Genomic DNA, 23,540 nt, shown 5'->3' with positions numbered 1-23,540 from the left:
AGTGGAGTTAGCTTAGTCACAATAAGGAAGTGAGCAAGGCAGGCTCACAAGAGCATCTCCTGCCTGGTGGTCTAGTGGCTAGGATTCGGCGCTTTCACCGCCGCGGCCCGGGTTCGATTCCCGGTCAGGGAAGATCCCTCTAAGACGTAGACGTGCGTAATTTGTCCACGCAGCTCAGCTTTTTTTAATCGAAGGTCCTTAAAAAGGCACCCCGACCTATAGACGAAAGCAGAGGAAAGGGGCTGGGTCCCCTGTGTCCCAGGTTGCTTTGCTCCCATTGCCCTCAGCCACCTTCATGCACACGCAGTCCCCCACCCAGTCAGGTGCTCTATGTGGGCGTAAAGTGCAGTACCAGCTCATCAGAAAGGTAAATTGCTGGAAAACCCGGCTGCGATGTATACATCTACTTTGGAGCACTCTTCTCCCTTGCACTCTTGAATCGGTCATTCGCAATGTATTCTTCCAGCAAGCTGAATAACGAGGTATGTGTGAGAAGGTGTACCAGCTGTCTTTGAGCTATCAGCGGCCACTAGGTGTCCCTCTTGTGATTTCCCGGGGATCCCGATTGTACAGGAATTCGTCGGTTCAGTGGCATGGGGGAGGGGATGGCCTGTGCTTGGAAGTGACAAACAGTCTGGTGGAATCATGAGTGTTTTTTCAAGTTCTGATTCATATTCGCTGTAGAATAAAATATGCTTTCAGCCCCCATGAGCTTTGTCACTAGGAGAGCAGTGTAGGAACTTTTGCTGTATGGCTGTGGGTTCCCTGGTGGTCTAGTGGTTAGGATTCGGCGCTCTCACCGCCGCGGCCCGGGTTCGATTCCCGGTCAGGAAACAGTCCTTCTTCTGCCCTTGAATGCTTTTCCTTCCCGCAGGTCAGGGCTTCTCAAAATGAATTTGCTTTTCTGACAAACAGTTTGCCTAGCATCCCGCAATCTGGCTCCTAATTTGATTTTCGCAAGGTTCCCTTTGAGTTGCTTTCCTCGGCGGGAGGAAAATCTCTTGTGCAAGGCTCTTGAGGAAGTGAGATTCTGTATTCCGAGGTGCGCTTCTTTTCGTAGGCTTCTGACCACATGGTGTGCGGCAGGAAGTCATCTTTGACAGGGCCGCAGGCTTTGTCTCCAAATGGCATCCCGGACCCACTGCAACCCACCTTTTTGCTGAAACGGAAGTCTGGTTCAGGGTAAGAAAAAGCTGAGCTGCACGTACCGAAAGCAGCAGAGCCCAGCGGCGGAGAGGGTGTGGCCAGGGCTGTCTGATTTGCATAGTGACCAGTGGCATCTTGGGAATGTACAGGCTTTGGAGCCTAACGGGTGCTGCAGGGGTCTGCCTGGCCGGAGAAATGTCTGTCTGGCGCTCCCCTCAGGACACACGTGTCTTCCGTTCGAGCATGGAGGGTGAGGGACATGGGTCACCCTCATATACAGGGGTGTGGGCATGGGCAGGATGGGGCGTGGGGGACCCGTCAGGGCATTGCCCGTTTGGAAGCCCGTTCGGAAGGCAAGAGGAGGCGGAGGCGGAGGCGGGAATCTCTGCTCAATTTTTTCCCGAGGCCTGGGGACAAGCCTTTGCACATTTGATCCTGCCGGGCCTGCATCAGCAGATCCTGCTCCGATGGCAAGGGAGAGCCTGCAGGTGTAAATCAAAGAAAGGGGAGAAATCCGCAAGAGGCGGGTTAACAAATTCCAGTGGCAGGCCCATGTTCCCCAGGAAGCAAGTACTTCCTCCTGCTCCCTTCAGTGGGAAAAGACATAGGAGGTGTATTTCTCTAAGCAGGGGCTCTGCGTAGGTGGCACTGCATTGCTTTGGGAAGCATCCATGCTAAGTGCAGAGTAGCAGCAGACCCCACAGCTGAGACGTGAATTGGGACTGTTAAGGAAGGGCACTGGGAGGGTGAGGAGGGCAGAGGAAAATGCTTTAAAAAAGCATCTGCAAGTTCCTACACACCCGCTGAAAACCCATACCAGGGATGGGGCTCGAACCCATGCGGACAACTGTCCATTGGATCTTAAGTCCAACGCCTTAACCACTCGGCCACCCTGGTGAGACCCTAGGCCCTGCCTTACTCAGCTCCCTTTTCATGCTGGCTGCTCCAGCGCAGGCTGTCCAGCAAGAGGTGATTGCAGAGTAAAAAGGCTTTTGCAGGAGGATAAAGGTAATTGCTTACGACAAACACACTGTGTGACACCTAACTTTTCCCCACTCGTACTTTATGGGCAATCTATACAGTGGAGTTAGCTTAGTCACAATAAGGAAGTGAGCAAGGCAGGCTCACAAGAGCATCTCCTCCCTGGTGGTCTAGTGGCTAGGATTCGGCGCTTTCACCGCCGCGGCCCGGGTTCGATTCCCGGTCAGGGAAGATCCCTCTAAGACGTAGACGTGCGTAATTTGTCCACGCAGCTCAGCTTTTTTTAATCGAAGGTCCTTAAAAAGGCACCCCGACCTATAGACGAAAGCAGAGGAAAGGGGCTGGGTCCCCTGTGTCCCAGGTTGCTTTGCTCCCATTGCCCTCAGCCACCTTCATGCGCACGCAGTCCCCCACCCAGTCAGGTGCTCTATGTGGGCGTAAAGTGCAGTACCAGCTCATCATAAAGGTAAATTGCTGGAAAACCCGGCTGCGATGTATACATCTACTTTGGAGCACTCTTCTCCCTTGCACTCTTGAATCGGTCATTCGCAATGTATTCTTCCAGCAAGCTGAATAACGAGGTAGGTGTGAGAAGGTGTACCAGCTGTCTTTGAGCTATCAGCGGCCACTAGGTGTCCCTCTTGTGATTTCCCGGGGATCCCGATTGTACAGGAATTCGTCGGTTCAGTGGCACGGGGGAGGGGATGGCCTGTGCTTGGAAGTGACAAACAGTCTGGTGGAATCATGAGTGTTTTTTCAAGTTCTGATTCATATTCGCTGTAGAATAAAATATGCTTTCAGCCCCCATGAGCTTTGTCACTAGGAGAGCAGTGTAGGAACTTTTGCTGTATGGCTGTGGGTTCCCTGGTGGTCTAGTGGTTAGGATTCGGCGCTCTCACCGCCGCGGCCCGGGTTCGATTCCCGGTCAGGAAACAGTCCTTCTTCTGCCCTTGAATGCTTTTCCTTCCCGCAGGTCAGGGCTTCTCAAAATGAATTTGCTTTTCTGACAAACAGTTTGCCTAGCATCCCGCAATCTGGCTCCTAATTTGATTTTCGCAAGGTTCCCTTTGAGTTGCTTTCCTCGGCGGGAGGAAAATCTCTTGTGCAAGGCTCTTGAGGAAGTGAGATTCTGTATTCCGAGGTGCGCTTCTTTTCGTAGGCTTCTGACCACATGGTGTGCGGCAGGAAGTCATCTTTGACAGGGCCGCAGGCTTTGTCTCCAAATGGCATCCCGGACCCACTGCAACCCACCTTTTTGCTGAAACGGAAGTCTGGTTCAGGGTAAGAAAAAGCTGAGCTGCACGTACCGAAAGCAGCAGAGCCCAGCGGCGGAGAGGGTGTGGCCAGGGCTGTCTGATTTGCATAGTGACCAGTGGCATCTTGGGAATGTACAGGCTTTGGAGCCTAACGGGTGCTGCAGGGGTCTGCCTGGCCGGAGAAATGCCTGTCTGGCGCTCCCCTCAGGACACACGTGTCTTCCGTTCGAGCATGGAGGGTGAGGGACATGGGTCACCCTCATATACAGGGGTGTGGGCATGGGCAGGATGGGGCGTGGGGGACCCGTCAGGGCATTGCCCGTTTGGAAGCCCGTTCGGAAGGCAAGAGGAGGCGGAGGCGGAGGCGGGAATCTCTGCTCAATTTTTTCCCGAGGCCTGGGGACAAGCCTTTGCACATTTGATCCAGCCGGGCCTGCATCAGCAGATCCTGCTCCGATGGCAAGGGAGAGCCTGCAGGTGTAAATCAAAGAAAGGGGAGAAATCCGCAAGAGGCGGGTTAACAAATTCCAGTGGCAGGCCCATGTTCCCCAGGAAGCAAGTACTTCCTCCTGCTCCCTTCAGTGGGAAAAGACATAGGAGGTGTATTTCCCTAAGCAGGGGCTCTGCGTAGGTGGCACTGCATTGCTTTGGGAAGCATCCATGCTAAGTGCAGAGTAGCAGCAGACCCCACAGCTGAGACGTGAATTGGGACTGTTAAGGAAGGGCACTGGGAGGGTGAGGAGGGCAGAGGAAAATGCTTTAAAAAAGCATCTGCAAGTTCCTACACACCCGCTGAAAACCCATACCAGGGATGGGGCTCGAACCCATGCGGACAACTGTCCATTGGATCTTAAGTCCAACGCCTTAACCACTCGGCCACCCTGGTGAGACCCTAGGCCCTGCCTTACTCAGCTCCCTTTTCATGCTGGCTGCTCCAGCGCAGGCTGTCCAGCAAGAGGTGATTGCAGAGTAAAAAGGCTTTTGCAGGAGGATAAAGGTAATTGCTTATGACAAACACACTGTGTGACACCTAACTTTTCCCCACTCGTACTTTATGGGCAATCTATACAGTGGAGTTAGCTTAGTCACAATAAGGAAGTGAGCAAGGCAGGCTCACAAGAGCATCTCCTCCCTGGTGGTCTAGTGGCTAGGATTCGGCGCTTTCACCGCCGCGGCCCGGGTTCGATTCCCGGTCAGGGAAGATCCCTCTAAGACGTAGACGTGCGTAATTTGTCCACGCAGCTCAGCTTTTTTTAATCGAAGGTCCTTAAAAAGGCACCCCGACCTATAGACGAAAGCAGAGGAAAGGGGCTGGGTCCCCTGTGTCCCAGGTTGCTTTGCTCCCATTGCCCTCAGCCACCTTCATGCACACGCAGTCCCCCACCCAGTCAGGTGCTCTATGTGGGCGTAAAGTGCAGTACCAGCTCATCAGAAAGGTAAATTGCTGGAAAACCCGGCTGCGATGTATACATCTACTTTGGAGCACTCTTCTCCCTTGCACTCTTGAATCAGTCATTCGCAATGTATTCTTCCAGCAAGCTGAATAACGAGGTATGTGTGAGAAGGTGTACCAGCTGTCTTTGAGCTATCAGCGGCCACTAGGTGTCCCTCTTGTGATTTCCCGGGGATCCCGATTGTACAGGAATTCGTCGGTTCAGTGGCATGGGGGAGGGGATGGCCTGTGCTTGGAAGTGACAAACAGTCTGGTGGAATCATGAGTGTTTTTTCAAGTTCTGATTCATATTCGCTGTAGAATAAAATATGCTTTCAGCCCCCATGAGCTTTGTCACTAGGAGAGCAGTGTAGGAACTTTTGCTGTATGGCTGTGGGTTCCCTGGTGGTCTAGTGGTTAGGATTCGGCGCTCTCACCGCCGCGGCCCGGGTTCGATTCCCGGTCAGGAAACAGTCCTTCTTCTGCCCTTGAATGCTTTTCCTTCCCGCAGGTCAGGGCTTCTCAAAATGAATTTGCTTTTCTGACAAACAGTTTGCCTAGCATCCCGCAATCTGGCTCCTAATTTGATTTTCGCAAGGTTCCCTTTGAGTTGCTTTCCTCGGCGGGAGGAAAATCTCTTGTGCAAGGCTCTTGAGGAAGTGAGATTCTGTATTCCGAGGTGCGCTTCTTTTCGTAGGCTTCTGACCACATGGTGTGCGGCAGGAAGTCATCTTTGACAGGGCCGCAGGCTTTGTCTCCAAATGGCATCCCGGACCCACTGCAACCCACCTTTTTGCTGAAACGGAAGTCTGGTTCAGGGTAAGAAAAAGCTGAGCTGCACGTACCGAAAGCAGCAGAGCCCAGCGGCGGAGAGGGTGTGGCCAGGGCTGTCTGATTTGCATAGTGACCAGTGGCATCTTGGGAATGTACAGGCTTTGGAGCCTAACGGGTGCTGCAGGGGTCTGCCTGGCCGGAGAAATGCCTGTCTGGCGCTCCCCTCAGGACACACGTGTCTTCCGTTCGAGCATGGAGGGTGAGGGACATGGGTCACCCTCATATACAGGGGTGTGGGCATGGGCAGGATGGGGCGTGGGGGACCCGTCAGGGCATTGCCCGTTTGGAAGCCCGTTCGGAAGGCAAGAGGAGGCGGAGGCGGAGGCGGAGGCGGGAATCTCTGCTCAATTTTTTCCCGAGGCCTGGGGACAAGCCTTTGCACATTTGATCCTGCCGGGCCTGCATCAGCAGATCCTGCTCCGATGGCAAGGGAGAGCCTGCAGGTGTAAATCAAAGAAAGGGGAGAAATCCGCAAGAGGCGGGTTAACAAATTCCAGTGGCAGGCCCATGTTCCCCAGGAAGCAAGTACTTCCTCCTGCTCCCTTCAGTGGGAAAAGACATAGGAGGTGTATTTCTCTAAGCAGGGGCTCTGCGTAGGTGGCACTGCATTGCTTTGGGAAGCATCCATGCTAAGTGCAGAGTAGCAGCAGACCCCACAGCTGAGACGTGAATTGGGACTGTTAAGGAAGGGCACTGGGAGGGTGAGGAGGGCAGAGGAAAATGCTTTAAAAAAGCATCTGCAAGTTCCTACACACCCACTGAAAACCCATACCAGGGATGGGGCTCAAACCCATGCGGACAACTGTCCATTGGATCTTAAGTCCAACGCCTTAACCACTCGGCCACCCTGGTGAGACCCTAGGCCCTGCCTTACTCAGCTCCCTTTTCATGCTGGCTGCTCCAGCGCAGGCTGTCCAGCAAGAGGTGATTGCAGAGTAAAAAGGCTTTTGCAGGAGGATAAAGGTAATTGCTTATGACAAACACACTGTGTGACACCTAACTTTTCCCCACTCGTACTTTATGGGCAATCTATACAGTGGAGTTAGCTTAGTCACAATAAGGAAGTGAGCAAGGCAGGCTCACAAGAGCATCTCCTCCCTGGTGGTCTAGTGGCTAGGATTCGGCGCTTTCACCGCCGCGGCCCGGGTTCGATTCCCGGTCAGGGAAGATCCCTCTAAGACGTAGACGTGCGTAATTTGTCCACGCAGCTCAGCTTTTTTTAATCGAAGGTCCTTAAAAAGGCACCCCGACCTATAGACGAAAGCAGAGGAAAGGGGCTGGGTCCCCTGTGTCCCAGGTTGCTTTGCTCCCATTGCCCTCAGCCACCTTCATGCGCACGCAGTCCCCCACCCAGTCAGGTGCTCTATGTGGGCGTAAAGTGCAGTACCAGCTCATCAGAAAGGTAAATTGCTGGAAAACCCGGCTGCGATGTATACATCTACTTTGGAGCACTCTTCTCCCTTGCACTCTTGAATCGGTCATTCGCAATGTATTCTTCCAGCAAGCTGAATAACGAGGTAGGTGTGAGAAGGTGTACCAGCTGTCTTTGAGCTATCAGCGGCCACTAGGTGTCCCTCTTGTGATTTCCCGGGGATCCCGATTGTACAGGAATTCGTCGGTTCAGTAGCACGGGGGAGGGGATGGCCTGTGCTTGGAAGTGACAAACAGTCTGGTGGAATCATGAGTGTTTTTTCAAGTTCTGATTCATATTCGCTGTAGAATAAAATATGCTTTCAGCCCCCATGAGCTTTGTCACTAGGAGAGCAGTGTAGGAACTTTTGCTGTATGGCTGTGGGTTCCCTGGTGGTCTAGTGGTTAGGATTCGGCGCTCTCACCGCCGCGGCCCGGGTTCGATTCCCGGTCCGGAAACAGTCCTTCTTCTGCCCTTGAATGCTTTTCCTTCCCGCAGGTCAGGGCTTCTCAAAATGAATTTGCTTTTCTGACAAACAGTTTGCCTAGCATCCCGCAATCTGGCTCCTAATTTGATTTTCGCAAGGTTCCCTTTGAGTTGCTTTCCTCGGCGGGAGGAAAATCTCTTGTGCAAGGCTCTTGAGGAAGTGAGATTCTGTATTCCGAGGTGCGCTTCTTTTCGTAGGCTTCTGACCACATGGTGTGCGGCAGGAAGTCATCTTTGACAGGGCCGCAGGCTTTGTCTCCAAATGGCATCCCGGACCCACTGCAACCCACCTTTTTGCTGAAACGGAAGTCTGGTTCAGGGTAAGAAAAAGCTGAGCTGCACGTACCGAAAGCAGCAGAGCCCAGCGGCGGAGAGGGTGTGGCCAGGGCTGTCTGATTTGCATAGTGACCAGTGGCATCTTGGGAATGTACAGGCTTTGGAGCCTAACGGGTGCTGCAGGGGTCTGCCTGGCCGGAGAAATGCCTGTCTGGCGCTCCCCTCAGGACACACGTGTCTTCCGTTCGAGCATGGAGGGTGAGGGACATGGGTCATCCTCATATACAGGGGTGTGGGCATGGGCAGGATGGGGCGTGGGGGACCCGTCAGGGCATTGCCCGTTTGGAAGCCCGTTCGGAAGGCAAGAGGAGGCGGAGGCGGAGGCGGGAATCTCTGCTCAATTTTTTCCCGAGGCCTGGGGACAAGCCTTTGCACATTTGATCCAGCCGGGCCTGCATCAGCAGATCCTGCTCCGATGGCAAGGGAGAGCCTGCAGGTGTAAATCAAAGAAAGGGGAGAAATCCGCAAGAGGCGGGTTAACAAATTCCAGTGGCAGGCCCATGTTCCCCAGGAAGCAAGTACTTCCTCCTGCTCCCTTCAGTGGGAAAAGACATAGGAGGTGTATTTCCCTAAGCAGGGGCTCTGCGTAGGTGGCACTGCATTGCTTTGGGAAGCATCCATGCTAAGTGCAGAGTAGCAGCAGACCCCACAGCTGAGACGTGAATTGGGACTGTTAAGGAAGGGCACTGGGAGGGTGAGGAGGGCAGAGGAAAATGCTTTAAAAAAGCATCTGCAAGTTCCTACACACCCGCTGAAAACCCATACCAGGGATGGGGCTCGAACCCATGCGGACAACTGTCCATTGGATCTTAAGTCCAACGCCTTAACCACTCGGCCACCCTGGTGAGACCCTAGGCCCTGCCTTACTCAGCTCCCTTTTCATGCTGGCTGCTCCAGCGCAGGCTGTCCAGCAAGAGGTGATTGCAGAGTAAAAAGGCTTTTGCAGGAGGATAAAGGTAATTGCTTATGACAAACACACTGTGTGACACCTAACTTTTCCCCACTCGTACTTTATGGGCAATCTATACAGTGGAGTTAGCTTAGTCACAATAAGGAAGTGAGCAAGGCAGGCTCACAAGAGCATCTCCTCCCTGGTGGTCTAGTGGCTAGGATTCGGCGCTTTCACCGCCGCGGCCCGGGTTCGATTCCCGGTCAGGGAAGATCCCTCTAAGACGTAGACGTGCGTAATTTGTCCACGCAGCTCAGCTTTTTTTAATCGAAGGTCCTTAAAAAGGCACCCCGACCTATAGACGAAAGCAGAGGAAAGGGGCTGGGTCCCCTGTGTCCCAGGTTGCTTTGCTCCCATTGCCCTCAGCCACCTTCATGCACACGCAGTCCCCCACCCAGTCAGGTGCTCTATGTGGGCGTAAAGTGCAGTACCAGCTCATCAGAAAGGTAAATTGCTGGAAAACCCGGCTGCGATGTATACATCTACTTTGGAGCACTCTTCTCCCTTGCACTCTTGAATCGGTCATTCGCAATGTATTCTTCCAGCAAGCTGAATAACGAGGTATGTGTGAGAAGGTGTACCAGCTGTCTTTGAGCTATCAGCGGCCACTAGGTGTCCCTCTTGTGATTTCCCGGGGATCCCGATTGTACAGGAATTCGTCGGTTCAGTGGCATGGGGGAGGGGATGGCCTGTGCTTGGAAGTGACAAACAGTCTGGTGGAATCATGAGTGTTTTTTCAAGTTCTGATTCATATTCGCTGTAGAATAAAATATGCTTTCAGCCCCCATGAGCTTTGTCACTAGGAGAGCAGTGTAGGAACTTTTGCTGTATGGCTGTGGGTTCCCTGGTGGTCTAGTGGTTAGGATTCGGCGCTCTCACCGCCGCGGCCCGGGTTCGATTCCCGGTCAGGAAACAGTCCTTCTTCTGCCCTTGAATGCTTTTCCTTCCCGCAGGTCAGGGCTTCTCAAAATGAATTTGCTTTTCTGACAAACAGTTTGCCTAGCATCCCGCAATCTGGCTCCTAATTTGATTTTCGCAAGGTTCCCTTTGAGTTGCTTTCCTCGGCGGGAGGAAAATCTCTTGTGCAAGGCTCTTGAGGAAGTGAGATTCTGTATTCCGAGGTGCGCTTCTTTTCGTAGGCTTCTGACCACATGGTGTGCGGCAGGAAGTCATCTTTGACAGGGCCGCAGGCTTTGTCTCCAAATGGCATCCCGGACCCACTGCAACCCACCTTTTTGCTGAAACGGAAGTCTGGTTCAGGGTAAGAAAAAGCTGAGCTGCACGTACCGAAAGCAGCAGAGCCCAGCGGCGGAGAGGGTGTGGCCAGGGCTGTCTGATTTGCATAGTGACCAGTGACATCTTGGGAATGTACAGGCTTTGGAGCCTAACGGGTGCTGCAGGGGTCTGCCTGGCCGGAGAAATGCCTGTCTGGCGCTCCCCTCAGGACACACGTGTCTTCCGTTCGAGCATGGAGGGTGAGGGACATGGGTCACCCTCATATACAGGGGTGTGGGCATGGGCAGGATGGGGCGTGGGGGACCCGTCAGGGCATTGCCCGTTTGGAAGCCCGTTCGGAAGGCAAGAGGAGGCGGAGGCGGAGGCGGAGGCGGGAATCTCTGCTCAATTTTTTCCCGAGGCCTGGGGACAAGCCTTTGCACATTTGATCCTGCCGGGCCTGCATCAGCAGATCCTGCTCCGATGGCAAGGGAGAGCCTGCAGGTGTAAATCAAAGAAAGGGGAGAAATCCGCAAGAGGCGGGTTAACAAATTCCAGTGGCAGGCCCATGTTCCCCAGGAAGCAAGTACTTCCTCCTGCTCCCTTCAGTGGGAAAAGACATAGGAGGTGTATTTCTCTAAGCAGGGGCTCTGCGTAGGTGGCACTGCATTGCTTTGGGAAGCATCCATGCTAAGTGCAGAGTAGCAGCAGACCCCACAGCTGAGACGTGAATTGGGACTGTTAAGGAAGGGCACTGGGAGGGTGAGGAGGGCAGAGGAAAATGCTTTAAAAAAGCATCTGCAAGTTCCTACACACCCGCTGAAAACCCATACCAGGGATGGGGCTCGAACCCATGCGGACAACTGTCCATTGGATCTTAAGTCCAACGCCTTAACCACTCGGCCACCCTGGTGAGACCCTAGGCCCTGCCTTACTCAGCTCCCTTTTCATGCTGGCTGCTCCAGCGCAGGCTGTCCAGCAAGAGGTGATTGCAGAGTAAAAAGGCTTTTGCAGGAGGATAAAGGTAATTGCTTATGACAAACACACTGTGTGACACCTAACTTTTCCCCACTCGTACTTTATGGGCAATCTATACAGTGGAGTTAGCTTAGTCACAATAAGGAAGTGAGCAAGGCAGGCTCACAAGAGCATCTCCTCCCTGGTGGTCTAGTGGCTAGGATTCGGCGCTTTCACCGCCGCGGCCCGGGTTCGATTCCCGGTCAGGGAAGATCCCTCTAAGACGTAGACGTGCGTAATTTGTCCACGCAGCTCAGCTTTTTTTAATCGAAGGTCCTTAAAAAGGCACCCCGACCTATAGACGAAAGCAGAGGAAAGGGGCTGGGTCCCCTGTGTCCCAGGTTGCTTTGCTCCCATTGCCCTCAGCCACCTTCATGCGCACGCAGTCCCCCACCCAGTCAGGTGCTCTATGTGGGCGTAAAGTGCAGTACCAGCTCATCAGAAAGGTAAATTGCTGGAAAACCCGGCTGCGATGTATACATCTACTTTGGAGCACTCTTCTCCCTTGCACTCTTGAATCGGTCATTCGCAATGTATTCTTCCAGCAAGCTGAATAACGAGGTAGGTGTGAGAAGGTGTACCAGCTGTCTTTGAGCTATCAGCGGCCACTAGGTGTCCCTCTTGTGATTTCCCGGGGATCCCGATTATACAGGAATTCGTCGGTTCAGTAGCACGGGGGAGGGGATGGCCTGTGCTTGGAAGTGACAAACAGTCTGGTGGAATCATGAGTGTTTTTTCAAGTTCTGATTCATATTCGCTGTAGAATAAAATATGCTTTCAGCCCCCATGAGCTTTGTCACTAGGAGAGCAGTGTAGGAACTTTTGCTGTATAGCTGTGGGTTCCCTGGTGGTCTAGTGGTTAGGATTCGGCGCTCTCACCGCCGCGGCCCGGGTTCGATTCCCGGTCAGGGAACAGTCCTTCTTCTGCCCTTGAATGCTTTTCCTTCCCGCAGGTCAGGGCTTCTCAAAATGAATTTGCTTTTCTGACAAACAGTTTGCCTAGCATCCCGCAATCTGGCTCCTAATTTGATTTTCGCAAGGTTCCCTTTGAGTTGCTTTCCTCGGCGGGAGGAAAATCTCTTGTGCAAGGCTCTTGAGGAAGTGAGATTCTGTATTCCGAGGTGCGCTTCTTTTCGTAGGCTTCTGACCACATGGTGTGCGGCAGGAAGTCATCTTTGACAGGGCCGCAGGCTTTGTCTCCAAATGGCATCCCGGACCCACTGCAACCCACCTTTTTGCTGAAACGGAAGTCTGGTTCAGGGTAAGAAAAAGCTGAGCTGCACGTACCGAAAGCAGCAGAGCCCAGCGGCGGAGAGGGTGTGGCCAGGGCTGTCTGATTTGCATAGTGACCAGTGGCATCTTGGGAATGTACAGGCTTTGGAGCCTAACGGGTGCTGCAGGGGTCTGCCTGGCCGGAGAAATGCCTGTCTGGCGCTCCCCTCAGGACACACGTGTCTTCCGTTCGAGCATGGAGGGTGAGGGACATGGGTCACCCTCATATACAGGGGTGTGGGCATGGGCAGGGTGGGGCGTGGGGTACCCGTCAGGGCATTGCCCGTTTGGAAGCCCGTTCGGAAGGCAAGAGGAGGCGGAGGCGGAGGCGGGAATCTCTGCTCAATTTTTTCCCGAGGCCTGGGGACAAGCCTTTGCACATTTGATCCAGCCGGGCCTGCATCAGCAGATCCTGCTCCGATGGCAAGGGAGAGCCTGCAGGTGTAAATCAAAGAAAGGGGAGAAATCCGCAAGAGGCGGGTTAACAAATTCCAGTGGCAGGCCCATGTTCCCCAGGAAGCAAGTACTTCCTCCTGCTCCCTTCAGTGGGAAAAGACATAGGAGGTGTATTTCTCTAAGCAGGGGCTCTGCGTAGGTGGCACTGCATTGCTTTGGGAAGCATCCATGCTAAGTGCAGAGTAGCAGCAGACCCCACAGCTGAGACGTGAATTGGGACTGTTAAGGAAGGGCACTGGGAGGGTGAGGAGGGCAGAGGAAAATGCTTTAAAAAAGCATCTGCAAGTTCCTACACACCCGCTGAAAACCCATACCAGGGATGGGGCTCGAACCCATGCGGACAACTGTCCATTGGATCTTAAGTCCAACGCCTTAACCACTCGGCCACCCTGGTGAGACCCTAGGCCCTGCCTTACTCAGCTCCCTTTTCATGCTGGCTGCTCCAGCGCAGGCTGTCCAGCAAGAGGTGATTGCAGAGTAAAAAGGCTTTTGCAGGAGGATAAAGGTAATTGCTTATGACAAACACACTGTGTGACACCTAACTTTTCCCCACTCGTACTTTATGGGCAATCTATACAGTGGAGTTAGCTTAGTCACAATAAGGAAGTGAGCAAGGCAGGCTCACAAGAGCATCTCCTCCCTGGTGGTCTAGTGGCTAGGATTCGGCGCTTTCACCGCCGCGGCCCGGGTTCGATTCCCGGTCAGGGAAGATCCCTCTAAGACGTAGACGTGCGTAATTTGTCCACGCAGCTCAGCTTTTTTTAATCGAAGGTCCTTAAAAAGGCACCCCGACCTATAGACGAAAGCAGAGGAAAGGGGCTGGGTCCCCTGTGTCCCAGGTTGCTTTGCTCCCATTGCCCTCAGCCACCTTCATGCACACGCAGTCCCCCACCCAGTCAGGTGCTCTATGTGGGCGTAAAGTGCAGTACCAGCTCATCAGAAAGGTAAATTGCTGGAAAACCCGGCTGCGATGTATACATCTACTTTGGAGCACTCTTCTCCCTTGCACTCTTGAATCGGTCATTCGCAATGTATTCTTCCAGCAAGCTGAATAACGAGGTATGTGTGAGAAGGTGTACCAGCTGTCTTTGAGCTATCAGCGGCCACTAGGTGTCCCTCTTGTGATTTCCCGGGGATCCCGATTGTACAGGAATTCGTCGGTTCAGTGGCATGGGGGAGGGGATGGCCTGTGCTTGGAAGTGACAAACAGTCTGGTGGAATCATGAGTGTTTTTTCAAGTTCTGATTCATATTCGCTGTAGAATAAAATATGCTTTCAGCCCCCATGAGCTTTGTCACTAGGAGAGCAGTGTAGGAACTTTTGCTGTATGGCTGTGGGTTCCCTGGTGGTCTAGTGGTTAGGATTCGGCGCTCTCACCGCCGCGGCCCGGGTTCGATTCCCGGTCAGGAAACAGTCCTTCTTCTGCCCTTGAATGCTTTTCCTTCCCGCAGGTCAGGGCTTCTCAAAATGAATTTGCTTTTCTGACAAACAGTTTGCCTAGCATCCCGCAATCTGGCTCCTAATTTGATTTTCGCAAGGTTCCCTTTGAGTTGCTTTCCTCGGCGGGAGGAAAATCTCTTGTGCAAGGCTCTTGAGGAAGTGAGATTCTGTATTCCGAGGTGCGCTTCTTTTCGTAGGCTTCTGACCACATGGTGTGCGGCAGGAAGTCATCTTTGACAGGGCCGCAGGCTTTGTCTCCAAATGGCATCCCGGACCCACTGCAACCCACCTTTTTGCTGAAACGGAAGTCTGGTTCAGGGTAAGAAAAAGCTGAGCTGCACGTACCGAAAGCAGCAGAGCCCAGCGGCGGAGAGGGTGTGGCCAGGGCTGTCTGATTTGCATAGTGACCAGTGGCATCTTGGGAATGTACAGGCTTTGGAGCCTAACGGGTGCTGCAGGGGTCTGCCTGGCCGGAGAAATGCCTGTCTGGCGCTCCCCTCAGGACACACGTGTCTTCCGTTCGAGCATGGAGGGTGAGGGACATGGGTCACCCTCATATACAGGGGTGTGGGCATGGGCAGGATGGGGCGTGGGGGACCCGTCAGGGCATTGCCCGTTTGGAAGCCCGTTCGGAAGGCAAGAGGAGGCGGAGGCGGAGGCGGAGGCGGGAATCTCTGCTCAATTTTTTCCCGAGGCCTGGGGACAAGCCTTTGCACATTTGATCCTGCCGGGCCTGCATCAGCAGATCCTGCTCCGATGGCAAGGGAGAGCCTGCAGGTGTAAATCAAAGAAAGGGGAGAAATCCGCAAGAGGCGGGTTAACAAATTCCAGTGGCAGGCCCATGTTCCCCAGGAAGCAAGTACTTCCTCCTGCTCCCTTCAGTGGGAAAAGACATAGGAGGTGTATTTCTCTAAGCAGGGGCTCTGCGTAGGTGGCACTGCATTGCTTTGGGAAGCATCCATGCTAAGTGCAGAGTAGCAGCAGACCCCACAGCTGAGACGTGAATTGGGACTGTTAAGGAAGGGCACTGGGAGGGTGAGGAGGGCAGAGGAAAATGCTTTAAAAAAGCATCTGCAAGTTCCTACACACCCGCTGAAAACCCATACCAGGGATGGGGCTCGAACCCATGCGGACAACTGTCCATTGGATCTTAAGTCCAACGCCTTAACCACTCGGCCACCCTGGTGAGACCCTAGGCCCTGCCTTACTCAGCTCCCTTTTCATGCTGGCTGCTCCAGCGCAGGCTGTCCAGCAAGAGGTGATTGCAGAGTAAAAAGGCTTTTGCAGGAGGATAAAGGTAATTGCTTATGACAAACACACTGTGTGACACCTAACTTTTCCCCACTCGTACTTTATGGGCAATCTATACAGTGGAGTTAGCTTAGTCACAATAAGGAAGTGAGCAAGGCAGGCTCACAAGAGCATCTCCTCCCTGGTGGTCTAGTGGCTAGGATTCGGCGCTTTCACCGCCGCGGCCCGGGTTCGATTCCCGGTCAGGGAAGATCCCTCTAAGACGTAGACGTGCGTAATTTGTCCACGCAGCTCAGCTTTTTTTAATCGAAGGTCCTTAAAAAGGCACCCCGACCTATAGACGAAAGCAGAGGAAAGGGGCTGGGTCCCCTGTGTCCCAGGTTGCTTTGCTCCCATTGCCCTCAGCCACCTTCATGCACACGCAGTCCCCCACCCAGTCAGGTGCTCTATGTGGGCGTAAAGTGCAGTACCAGCTCATCAGAAAGGTAAATTGCTGGAAAACCCGGCTGCGATGTATACATCTACTTTGGAGCACTCTTCTCCCTTGCACTCTTGAATCGGTCATTCGCAATGTATTCTTCCAGCAAGCTGAATAACGAGGTAGGTGTGAGAAGGTGTACCAGCTGTCTTTGAGCTATCAGCGGCCACTAGGTGTCCCTCTTGTGATTTCCCGGGGATCCCGATTGTACAGGAATTCGTCGGTTCAGTGGCACGGGGGAGGGGATGGCCTGTGCTTGGAAGTGACAAACAGTCTGGTGGAATCATGAGTGTTTTTTCAAGTTCTGATTCATATTCGCTGTAGAATAAAATATGCTTTCAGCCCCCATGAGCTTTGTCACTAGGAGAGCAGTGTAGGAACTTTTGCTGTATGGCTGTGGGTTCCCTGGTGGTCTAGTGGTTAGGATTCGGCGCTCTCACCGCCGCGGCCCGGGTTCGATTCCCGGTCAGGAAACAGTCCTTCTTCTGCCCTTGAATGCTTTTCCTTCCCGCAGGTCAGGGCTTCTCAAAATGAATTTGCTTTTCTGACAAACAGTTTGCCTAGCATCCCGCAATCTGGCTCCTAATTTGATTTTCGCAAGGTTCCCTTTGAGTTGCTTTCCTCGGCGGGAGGAAAATCTCTTGTGCAAGGCTCTTGAGGAAGTGAGATTCTGTATTCCGAGGTGCGCTTCTTTTCGTAGGCTTCTGACCACATGGTGTGCGGCAGGAAGTCATCTTTGACAGGGCCGCAGGCTTTGTCTCCAAATGGCATCCCGGACCCACTGCAACCCACCTTTTTGCTGAAACGGAAGTCTGGTTCAGGGTAAGAAAAAGCTGAGCTGCACGTACCGAAAGCAGCAGAGCCCAGCGGCGGAGAGGGTGTGGCCAGGGCTGTCTGATTTGCATAGTGACCAGTGGCATCTTGGGAATGTACAGGCTTTGGAGCCTAACGGGTGCTGCAGGGGTCTGCCTGGCCGGAGAAATGTCTGTCTGGCGCTCCCCTCAGGACACACGTGTCTTCCGTTCGAGCATGGAGGGTGAGGGACATGGGTCACCCTCATATACAGGGGTGTGGGCATGGGCAGGATGGGGCGTGGGGGACCCGTCAGGGCATTGCCCGTTTGGAAGCCCGTTCGGAAGGCAAGAGGAGGCGGAGGCGGAGGCGGGAATCTCTGCTCAATTTTTTCCCGAGGCCTGGGGACAAGCCTTTGCACATTTGATCCTGCCGGGCCTGCATCAGCAGATCCTGCTCCGATGGCAAGGGAGAGCCTGCAGGTGTAAATCAAAGAAAGGGGAGAAATCCGCAAGAGGCGGGTTAACAAATTCCAGTGGCAGGCTCATGTTCCCCAGGAAGCAAGTACTTCCTCCTGCTCCCTTCAGTGGGAAAAGACATAGGAGGTGTATTTCTCTAAGCAGGGGCTCTGCGTAGGTGGCACTGCATTGCTTTGGGAAGCATCCATGCTAAGTGCAGAGTAGCAGCAGACCCCACAGCTGAGACGTGAATTGGGACTGTTAAGGAAGGGCACTGGGAGGGTGAGGAGGGCAGAGGAAAATGCTTTAAAAAAGCATCTGCAAGTTCCTACACACCCACTGAAAACCCATACCAGGGATGGGGCTCGAACCCATGCGGACAACTGTCCATTGGATCTTAAGTCCAACGCCTTAACCACTCGGCCACCCTGGTGAGACCCTAGGCCCTGCCTTACTCAGCTCCCTTTTCATGCTGGCTGCTCCAGCGCAGGCTGTCCAGCAAGAGGTGATTGCAGAGTAAAAAGGCTTTTGCAGGAGGATAAAGGTAATTGCTTATGACAAACACACTGTGTGACACCTAACTTTTCCCCACTCGTACTTTATGGGCAATCTATACAGTGGAGTTAGCTTAGTCACAATAAGGAAGTGAGCAAGGCAGGCTCACAAGAGCATCTCCTCCCTGGTGGTCTAGTGGCTAGGATTCGGCGCTTTCACCGCCGCGGCCCGGGTTCGATTCCCGGTCAGGGAAGATCCCTCTAAGACGTAGACGTGCGTAATTTGTCCACGCAGCTCAGCTTTTTTTAATCGAAGGTCCTTAAAAAGGCACCCCGACCTATAGACGAAAGCAGAGGAAAGGGGCTGGGTCCCCTGTGTCCCAGGTTGCTTTGCTCCCATTGCCCTCAGCCACCTTCATGCGCACGCAGTCCCCCACCCAGTCAGGTGCTCTATGTGGGCGTAAAGTGCAGTACCAGCTCATCAGAAAGGTAAATTGCTGGAAAACCCGGCTGCGATGTATACATCTACTTTGGAGCACTCTTCTCCCTTGCACTCTTGAATCGGTCATTCGCAATGTATTCTTCCAGCAAGCTGAATAACGAGGTAGGTGTGAGAAGGTGTACCAGCTGTCTTTGAGCTATCAGCGGCCACTAGGTGTCCCTCTTGTGATTTCCCGGGGATCCCGATTGTACAGGAATTCGTCGGTTCAGTAGCACGGGGGAGGGGATGGCCTGTGCTTGGAAGTGACAAACAGTCTGGTGGAATCATGAGTGTTTTTTCAAGTTCTGATTCATATTCGCTGTAGAATAAAATATGCTTTCAGCCCCCATGAGCTTTGTCACTAGGAGAGCAGTGTAGGAACTTTTGCTGTATGGCTGTGGGTTCCCTGGTGGTCTAGTGGTTAGGATTCGGCGCTCTCACCGCCGCGGCCCGGGTTCGATTCCCGGTCAGGAAACAGTCCTTCTTCTGCCCTTGAATGCTTTTCCTTCCCGCAGGTCAGGGCTTCTCAAAATGAATTTGCTTTTCTGACAAACAGTTTGCCTAGCATCCCGCAATCTGGCTCCTAATTTGATTTTCGCAAGGTTCCCTTTGAGTTGCTTTCCTCGGCGGGAGGAAAATCTCTTGTGCAAGGCTCTTGAGGAAGTGAGATTCTGTATTCCGAGGTGCGCTTCTTTTCGTAGGCTTCTGACCACATGGTGTGCGGCAGGAAGTCATCTTTGACAGGGCCGCAGGCTTTGTCTCCAAATGGCATCCCGGACCCACTGCAACCCACCTTTTTGCTGAAACGGAAGTCTGGTTCAGGGTAAGAAAAAGCTGAGCTGCACGTACCGAAAGCAGCAGAGCCCAGCGGCGGAGAGGGTGTGGCCAGGGCTGTCTGATTTGCATAGTGACCAGTGGCATCTTGGGAATGTACAGGCTTTGGAGCCTAACGGGTGCTGCAGGGGTCTGCCTGGCCGGAGAAATGCCTGTCTGGCGCTCCCCTCAGGACACACGTGTCTTCCGTTCGAGCATGGAGGGTGAGGGACATGGGTCACCCTCATATACAGGGGTGTGGGCATGGGCAGGATGGGGCGTGGGGGACCCGTCAGGGCATTGCCCGTTTGGAAGCCCGTTCGGAAGGCAAGAGGAGGCGGAGGCGGAGGCGGGAATCTCTGCTCAATTTTTTCCCGAGGCCTGGGGACAAGCCTTTGCACATTTGATCCAGCCGGGCCTGCATCAGCAGATCCTGCTCCGATGGCAAGGGAGAGCCTGCAGGTGTAAATCAAAGAAAGGGGAGAAATCCGCAAGAGGCGGGTTAACAAATTCCAGTGGCAGGCCCATGTTCCCCAGGAAGCAAGTACTTCCTCCTGCTCCCTTCAGTGGGAAAAGACATAGGAGGTGTATTTCCCTAAGCAGGGGCTCTGCGTAGGTGGCACTGCATTGCTTTGGGAAGCATCCATGCTAAGTGCAGAGTAGCAGCAGACCCCACAGCTGAGACGTGAATTGGGACTGTTAAGGAAGGGCACTGGGAGGGTGAGGAGGGCAGAGGAAAATGCTTTAAAAAAGCATCTGCAAGTTCCTACACACCCGCTGAAAACCCATACCAGGGATGGGGCTCGAACCCATGCGGACAACTGTCCATTGGATCTTAAGTCCAACGCCTTAACCACTCGGCCACCCTGGTGAGACCCTAGGCCCTGCCTTCCTCAGCTCCCTTTTCATGCTGGCTGCTCCAGCGCAGGCTGTCCAGCAAGAGGTGATTGCAGAGTAAAAAGGCTTTTGCAGGAGGATAAAGGTAATTGCTTATGACAAACACACTGTGTGACACCTAACTTTTCCCCACTCGTACTTTATGGGCAATCTATACAGTGGAGTTAGCTTAGTCACAATAAGGAAGTGAGCAAGGCAGGCTCACAAGAGCATCTCCTCCCTGGTGGTCTAGTGGCTAGGATTCGGCGCTTTCACCGCCGCGGCCCGGGTTCGATTCCCGGTCAGGGAAGATCCCTCTAAGACGTAGACGTGCGTAATTTGTCCACGCAGCTCAGCTTTTTTTAATCGAAGGTCCTTAAAAAGGCACCCCGACCTATAGACGAAAGCAGAGGAAAGGGGCTGGGTCCCCTGTGTCCCAGGTTGCTTTGCTCCCATTGCCCTCAGCCACCTTCATGCACACGCAGTCCCCCACCCAGTCAGGTGCTCTATGTGGGCGTAAAGTGCAGTACCAGCTCATCAGAAAGGTAAATTGCTGGAAAACCCGGCTGCGATGTATACATCTACTTTGGAGCACTCTTCTCCCTTGCACTCTTGAATCGGTCATTCGCAATGTATTCTTCCAGCAAGCTGAATAACGAGGTATGTGTGAGAAGGTGTACCAGCTGTCTTTGAGCTATCAGCGGCCACTAGGTGTCCCTCTTGTGATTTCCCGGGGATCCCGATTGTACAGGAATTCGTCGGTTCAGTGGCATGGGGGAGGGGATGGCCTGTGCTTGGAAGTGACAAACAGTCTGGTGGAATCATGAGTGTTTTTTCAAGTTCTGATTCATATTCGCTGTAGAATAAAATATGCTTTCAGCCCCCATGAGCTTTGTCACTAGGAGAGCAGTGTAGGAACTTTTGCTGTATGGCTGTGGGTTCCCTGGTGGTCTAGTGGTTAGGATTCGGCGCTCTCACCGCCGCGGCCCGGGTTCGATTCCCGGTCAGGAAACAGTCCTTCTTCTGCCCTTGAATGCTTTTCCTTCCCGCAGGTCAGGGCTTCTCAAAATGAATTTGCTTTTCTGACAAACAGTTTGCCTAGCATCCCGCAATCTGGCTCCTAATTTGATTTTCGCAAGGTTCCCTTTGAGTTGCTTTCCTCGGCGGGAGGAAAATCTCTTGTGCAAGGCTCTTGAGGAAGTGAGATTCTGTATTCCGAGGTGCGCTTCTTTTCGTAGGCTTCTGACCACATGGTGTGCGGCAGGAAGTCATCTTTGACAGGGCCGCAGGCTTTGTCTCCAAATGGCATCCCGGACCCACTGCAACCCACCTTTTTGCTGAAACGGAAGTCTGGTTCAGGGTAAGAAAAAGCTGAGCTGCACGTACCGAAAGCAGCAGAGCCCAGCGGCGGAGAGGGTGTGGCCAGGGCTGTCTGATTTGCATAGTGACCAGTGGCATCTTGGGAATGTACAGGCTTTGGAGCCTAACGGGTGCTGCAGGGGTCTGCCTGGCCGGAGAAATGCCTGTCTGGCGCTCCCCTCAGGACACACGTGTCTTCCGTTCGAGCATGGAGGGTGAGGGACATGGGTCACCCTCATATACAGGGGTGTGGGCATGGGCAGGATGGGGCGTGGGGGACCCGTCAGGGCATTGCCCGTTTGGAAGCCCGTTCGGAAGGCAAGAGGAGGCGGAGGCGGAGGCGGAGGCGGGAATCTCTGCTCAATTTTTTCCCGAGGCCTGGGGACAAGCCTTTGCACATTTGATCCTGCCGGGCCTGCATCAGCAGATCCTGCTCCGATGGCAAGGGAGAGCCTGCAGGTGTAAATCAAAGAAAGGGGAGAAATCCGCAAGAGGCGGGTTAACAAATTCCAGTGGCAGGCCCATGTTCCCCAGGAAGCAAGTACTTCCTCCTGCTCCCTTCAGTGGGAAAAGACATAGGAGGTGTATTTCTCTAAGCAGGGGCTCTGCGTAGGTGGCACTGCATTGCTTTGGGAAGCATCCATGCTAAGTGCAGAGTAGCAGCAGACCCCACAGCTGAGACGTGAATTGGGACTGTTAAGGAAGGGCACTGGGAGGGTGAGGAGGGCAGAGGAAAATGCTTTAAAAAAGCATCTGCAAGTTCCTACACACCCACTGAAAACCCATACCAGGGATGGGGCTCGAACCCATGCGGACAACTGTCCATTGGATCTTAAGTCCAACGCCTTAACCACTCGGCCACCCTGGTGAGACCCTAGGCCCTGCCTTACTCAGCTCCCTTTTCATGCTGGCTGCTCCAGCGCAGGCTGTCCAGCAAGAGGTGATTGCAGAGTAAAAAGGCTTTTGCAGGAGGATAAAGGTAATTGCTTATGACAAACACACTGTGTGACACCTAACTTTTCCCCACTCGTACTTTATGGGCAATCTATACAGTGGAGTTAGCTTAGTCACAATAAGGAAGTGAGCAAGGCAGGCTCACAAGAGCATCTCCTCCCTGGTGGTCTAGTGGCTAGGATTCGGCGCTTTCACCGCCGCGGCCCGGGTTCGATTCCCGGTCAGGGAAGATCCCTCTAAGACGTAGACGTGCGTAATTTGTCCACGCAGCTCAGCTTTTTTTAATCGAAGGTCCTTAAAAAGGCACCCCGACCTATAGACGAAAGCAGAGGAAAGGGGCTGGGTCCCCTGTGTCCCAGGTTGCTTTGCTCCCATTGCCCTCAGCCACCTTCATGCGCACGCAGTCCCCCACCCAGTCAGGTGCTCTATGTGGGCGTAAAGTGCAGTACCAGCTCATCAGAAAGGTAAATTGCTGGAAAACCCGGCTGCGATGTATACATCTACTTTGGAGCACTCTTCTCCCTTGCACTCTTGAATCGGTCATTCGCAATGTATTCTTCCAGCAAGCTGAATAACGAGGTAGGTGTGAGAAGGTGTACCAGCTGTCTTTGAGCTATCAGCGGCCACTAGGTGTCCCTCTTGTGATTTCCCGGGGATCCCGATTGTACAGGAATTCGTCGGTTCAGTAGCACGGGGGAGGGGATGGCCTGTGCTTGGAAGTGACAAACAGTCTGGTGGAATCATGAGTGTTTTTTCAAGTTCTGATTCATATTCGCTGTAGAATAAAATATGCTTTCAGCCCCCATGAGCTTTGTCACTAGGAGAGCAGTGTAGGAACTTTTGCTGTATGGCTGTGGGTTCCCTGGTGGTCTAGTGGTTAGGATTCGGCGCTCTCACCGCCGCGGCCCGGGTTCGATTCCCGGTCAGGAAACAGTCCTTCTTCTGCCCTTGAATGCTTTTCCTTCCCGCAGGTCAGGGCTTCTCAAAATGAATTTGCTTTTCTGACAAACAGTTTGCCTAGCATCCCGCAATCTGGCTCCTAATTTGATTTTCGCAAGGTTCCCTTTGAGTTGCTTTCCTCGGCGGGAGGAAAATCTCTTGTGCAAGGCTCTTGAGGAAGTGAGATTCTGTATTCCGAGGTGCGCTTCTTTTCGTAGGCTTCTGACCACATGGTGTGCGGCAGGAAGTCATCTTTGACAGGGCCGCAGGCTTTGTCTCCAAATGGCATCCCGGACCCACTGCAACCCACCTTTTTGCTGAAACGGAAGTCTGGTTCAGGGTAAGAAAAAGCTGAGCTGCACGTACCGAAAGCAGCAGAGCCCAGCGGCGGAGAGGGTGTGGCCAGGGCTGTCT

General features: G+C 53.4%; 20 non-coding genes across 20 annotated transcripts; 11 read left to right on the top strand and 9 right to left on the bottom strand.

Annotated features, from left to right (window-relative positions):
• Nucleotides 1–1,960: 1,960 nt before the first annotated feature.
• TRNAL-UAA (transfer RNA leucine (anticodon UAA)) lies at nucleotides 1,961–2,043 on the bottom strand. The gene has a single exon. It is a non-coding gene; the product is annotated as a tRNA-Leu (tRNA).
• A 243-nt stretch (nucleotides 2,044–2,286) lies between these two features.
• TRNAE-UUC (transfer RNA glutamic acid (anticodon UUC)) lies at nucleotides 2,287–2,358 on the top strand. Its single transcript has one exon. It is a non-coding gene; the product is annotated as a tRNA-Glu (tRNA).
• Nucleotides 2,359–4,186: 1,828 nt separating this feature from the next.
• On the bottom strand, nucleotides 4,187–4,269 carry TRNAL-UAA (transfer RNA leucine (anticodon UAA)). The gene has a single exon. It is a non-coding gene; the product is annotated as a tRNA-Leu (tRNA).
• Nucleotides 4,270–4,512: 243 nt separating this feature from the next.
• TRNAE-UUC (transfer RNA glutamic acid (anticodon UUC)) lies at nucleotides 4,513–4,584 on the top strand. Its single transcript has one exon. It is a non-coding gene; the product is annotated as a tRNA-Glu (tRNA).
• Nucleotides 4,585–6,744: 2,160 nt separating this feature from the next.
• Nucleotides 6,745–6,816, top strand: TRNAE-UUC (transfer RNA glutamic acid (anticodon UUC)). Its single transcript has one exon. It is a non-coding gene; the product is annotated as a tRNA-Glu (tRNA).
• A 1,828-nt stretch (nucleotides 6,817–8,644) lies between these two features.
• TRNAL-UAA (transfer RNA leucine (anticodon UAA)) lies at nucleotides 8,645–8,727 on the bottom strand. The gene has a single exon. It is a non-coding gene; the product is annotated as a tRNA-Leu (tRNA).
• A 243-nt stretch (nucleotides 8,728–8,970) lies between these two features.
• Nucleotides 8,971–9,042, top strand: TRNAE-UUC (transfer RNA glutamic acid (anticodon UUC)). Its single transcript has one exon. It is a non-coding gene; the product is annotated as a tRNA-Glu (tRNA).
• A 1,834-nt stretch (nucleotides 9,043–10,876) lies between these two features.
• On the bottom strand, nucleotides 10,877–10,959 carry TRNAL-UAA (transfer RNA leucine (anticodon UAA)). The gene has a single exon. It is a non-coding gene; the product is annotated as a tRNA-Leu (tRNA).
• A 243-nt stretch (nucleotides 10,960–11,202) lies between these two features.
• TRNAE-UUC (transfer RNA glutamic acid (anticodon UUC)) lies at nucleotides 11,203–11,274 on the top strand. The gene has a single exon. It is a non-coding gene; the product is annotated as a tRNA-Glu (tRNA).
• A 630-nt stretch (nucleotides 11,275–11,904) lies between these two features.
• Nucleotides 11,905–11,976, top strand: TRNAE-CUC (transfer RNA glutamic acid (anticodon CUC)). Its single transcript has one exon. It is a non-coding gene; the product is annotated as a tRNA-Glu (tRNA).
• A 1,126-nt stretch (nucleotides 11,977–13,102) lies between these two features.
• On the bottom strand, nucleotides 13,103–13,185 carry TRNAL-UAA (transfer RNA leucine (anticodon UAA)). Its single transcript has one exon. It is a non-coding gene; the product is annotated as a tRNA-Leu (tRNA).
• Nucleotides 13,186–13,428: 243 nt separating this feature from the next.
• Nucleotides 13,429–13,500, top strand: TRNAE-UUC (transfer RNA glutamic acid (anticodon UUC)). The gene has a single exon. It is a non-coding gene; the product is annotated as a tRNA-Glu (tRNA).
• Nucleotides 13,501–15,334: 1,834 nt separating this feature from the next.
• On the bottom strand, nucleotides 15,335–15,417 carry TRNAL-UAA (transfer RNA leucine (anticodon UAA)). The gene has a single exon. It is a non-coding gene; the product is annotated as a tRNA-Leu (tRNA).
• A 243-nt stretch (nucleotides 15,418–15,660) lies between these two features.
• TRNAE-UUC (transfer RNA glutamic acid (anticodon UUC)) lies at nucleotides 15,661–15,732 on the top strand. The gene has a single exon. It is a non-coding gene; the product is annotated as a tRNA-Glu (tRNA).
• A 1,828-nt stretch (nucleotides 15,733–17,560) lies between these two features.
• Nucleotides 17,561–17,643, bottom strand: TRNAL-UAA (transfer RNA leucine (anticodon UAA)). The gene has a single exon. It is a non-coding gene; the product is annotated as a tRNA-Leu (tRNA).
• Nucleotides 17,644–17,886: 243 nt separating this feature from the next.
• TRNAE-UUC (transfer RNA glutamic acid (anticodon UUC)) lies at nucleotides 17,887–17,958 on the top strand. Its single transcript has one exon. It is a non-coding gene; the product is annotated as a tRNA-Glu (tRNA).
• A 1,828-nt stretch (nucleotides 17,959–19,786) lies between these two features.
• On the bottom strand, nucleotides 19,787–19,869 carry TRNAL-UAA (transfer RNA leucine (anticodon UAA)). Its single transcript has one exon. It is a non-coding gene; the product is annotated as a tRNA-Leu (tRNA).
• A 243-nt stretch (nucleotides 19,870–20,112) lies between these two features.
• On the top strand, nucleotides 20,113–20,184 carry TRNAE-UUC (transfer RNA glutamic acid (anticodon UUC)). Its single transcript has one exon. It is a non-coding gene; the product is annotated as a tRNA-Glu (tRNA).
• A 1,834-nt stretch (nucleotides 20,185–22,018) lies between these two features.
• Nucleotides 22,019–22,101, bottom strand: TRNAL-UAA (transfer RNA leucine (anticodon UAA)). Its single transcript has one exon. It is a non-coding gene; the product is annotated as a tRNA-Leu (tRNA).
• Nucleotides 22,102–22,344: 243 nt separating this feature from the next.
• Nucleotides 22,345–22,416, top strand: TRNAE-UUC (transfer RNA glutamic acid (anticodon UUC)). Its single transcript has one exon. It is a non-coding gene; the product is annotated as a tRNA-Glu (tRNA).
• Nucleotides 22,417–23,540: the final 1,124 nt, after the last annotated feature.

The sequence above is a fragment of the Triturus cristatus genome, chromosome 5_2 (assembly GCF_964204655.1).
Source record: "Triturus cristatus chromosome 5_2, aTriCri1.1, whole genome shotgun sequence".
Lineage (NCBI taxonomy): Eukaryota > Metazoa > Chordata > Amphibia > Caudata > Salamandridae > Triturus > Triturus cristatus.
Note: the sequence above shows the minus strand (reverse complement) of the source record. Positions and strands in the feature narration are given on the sequence as shown.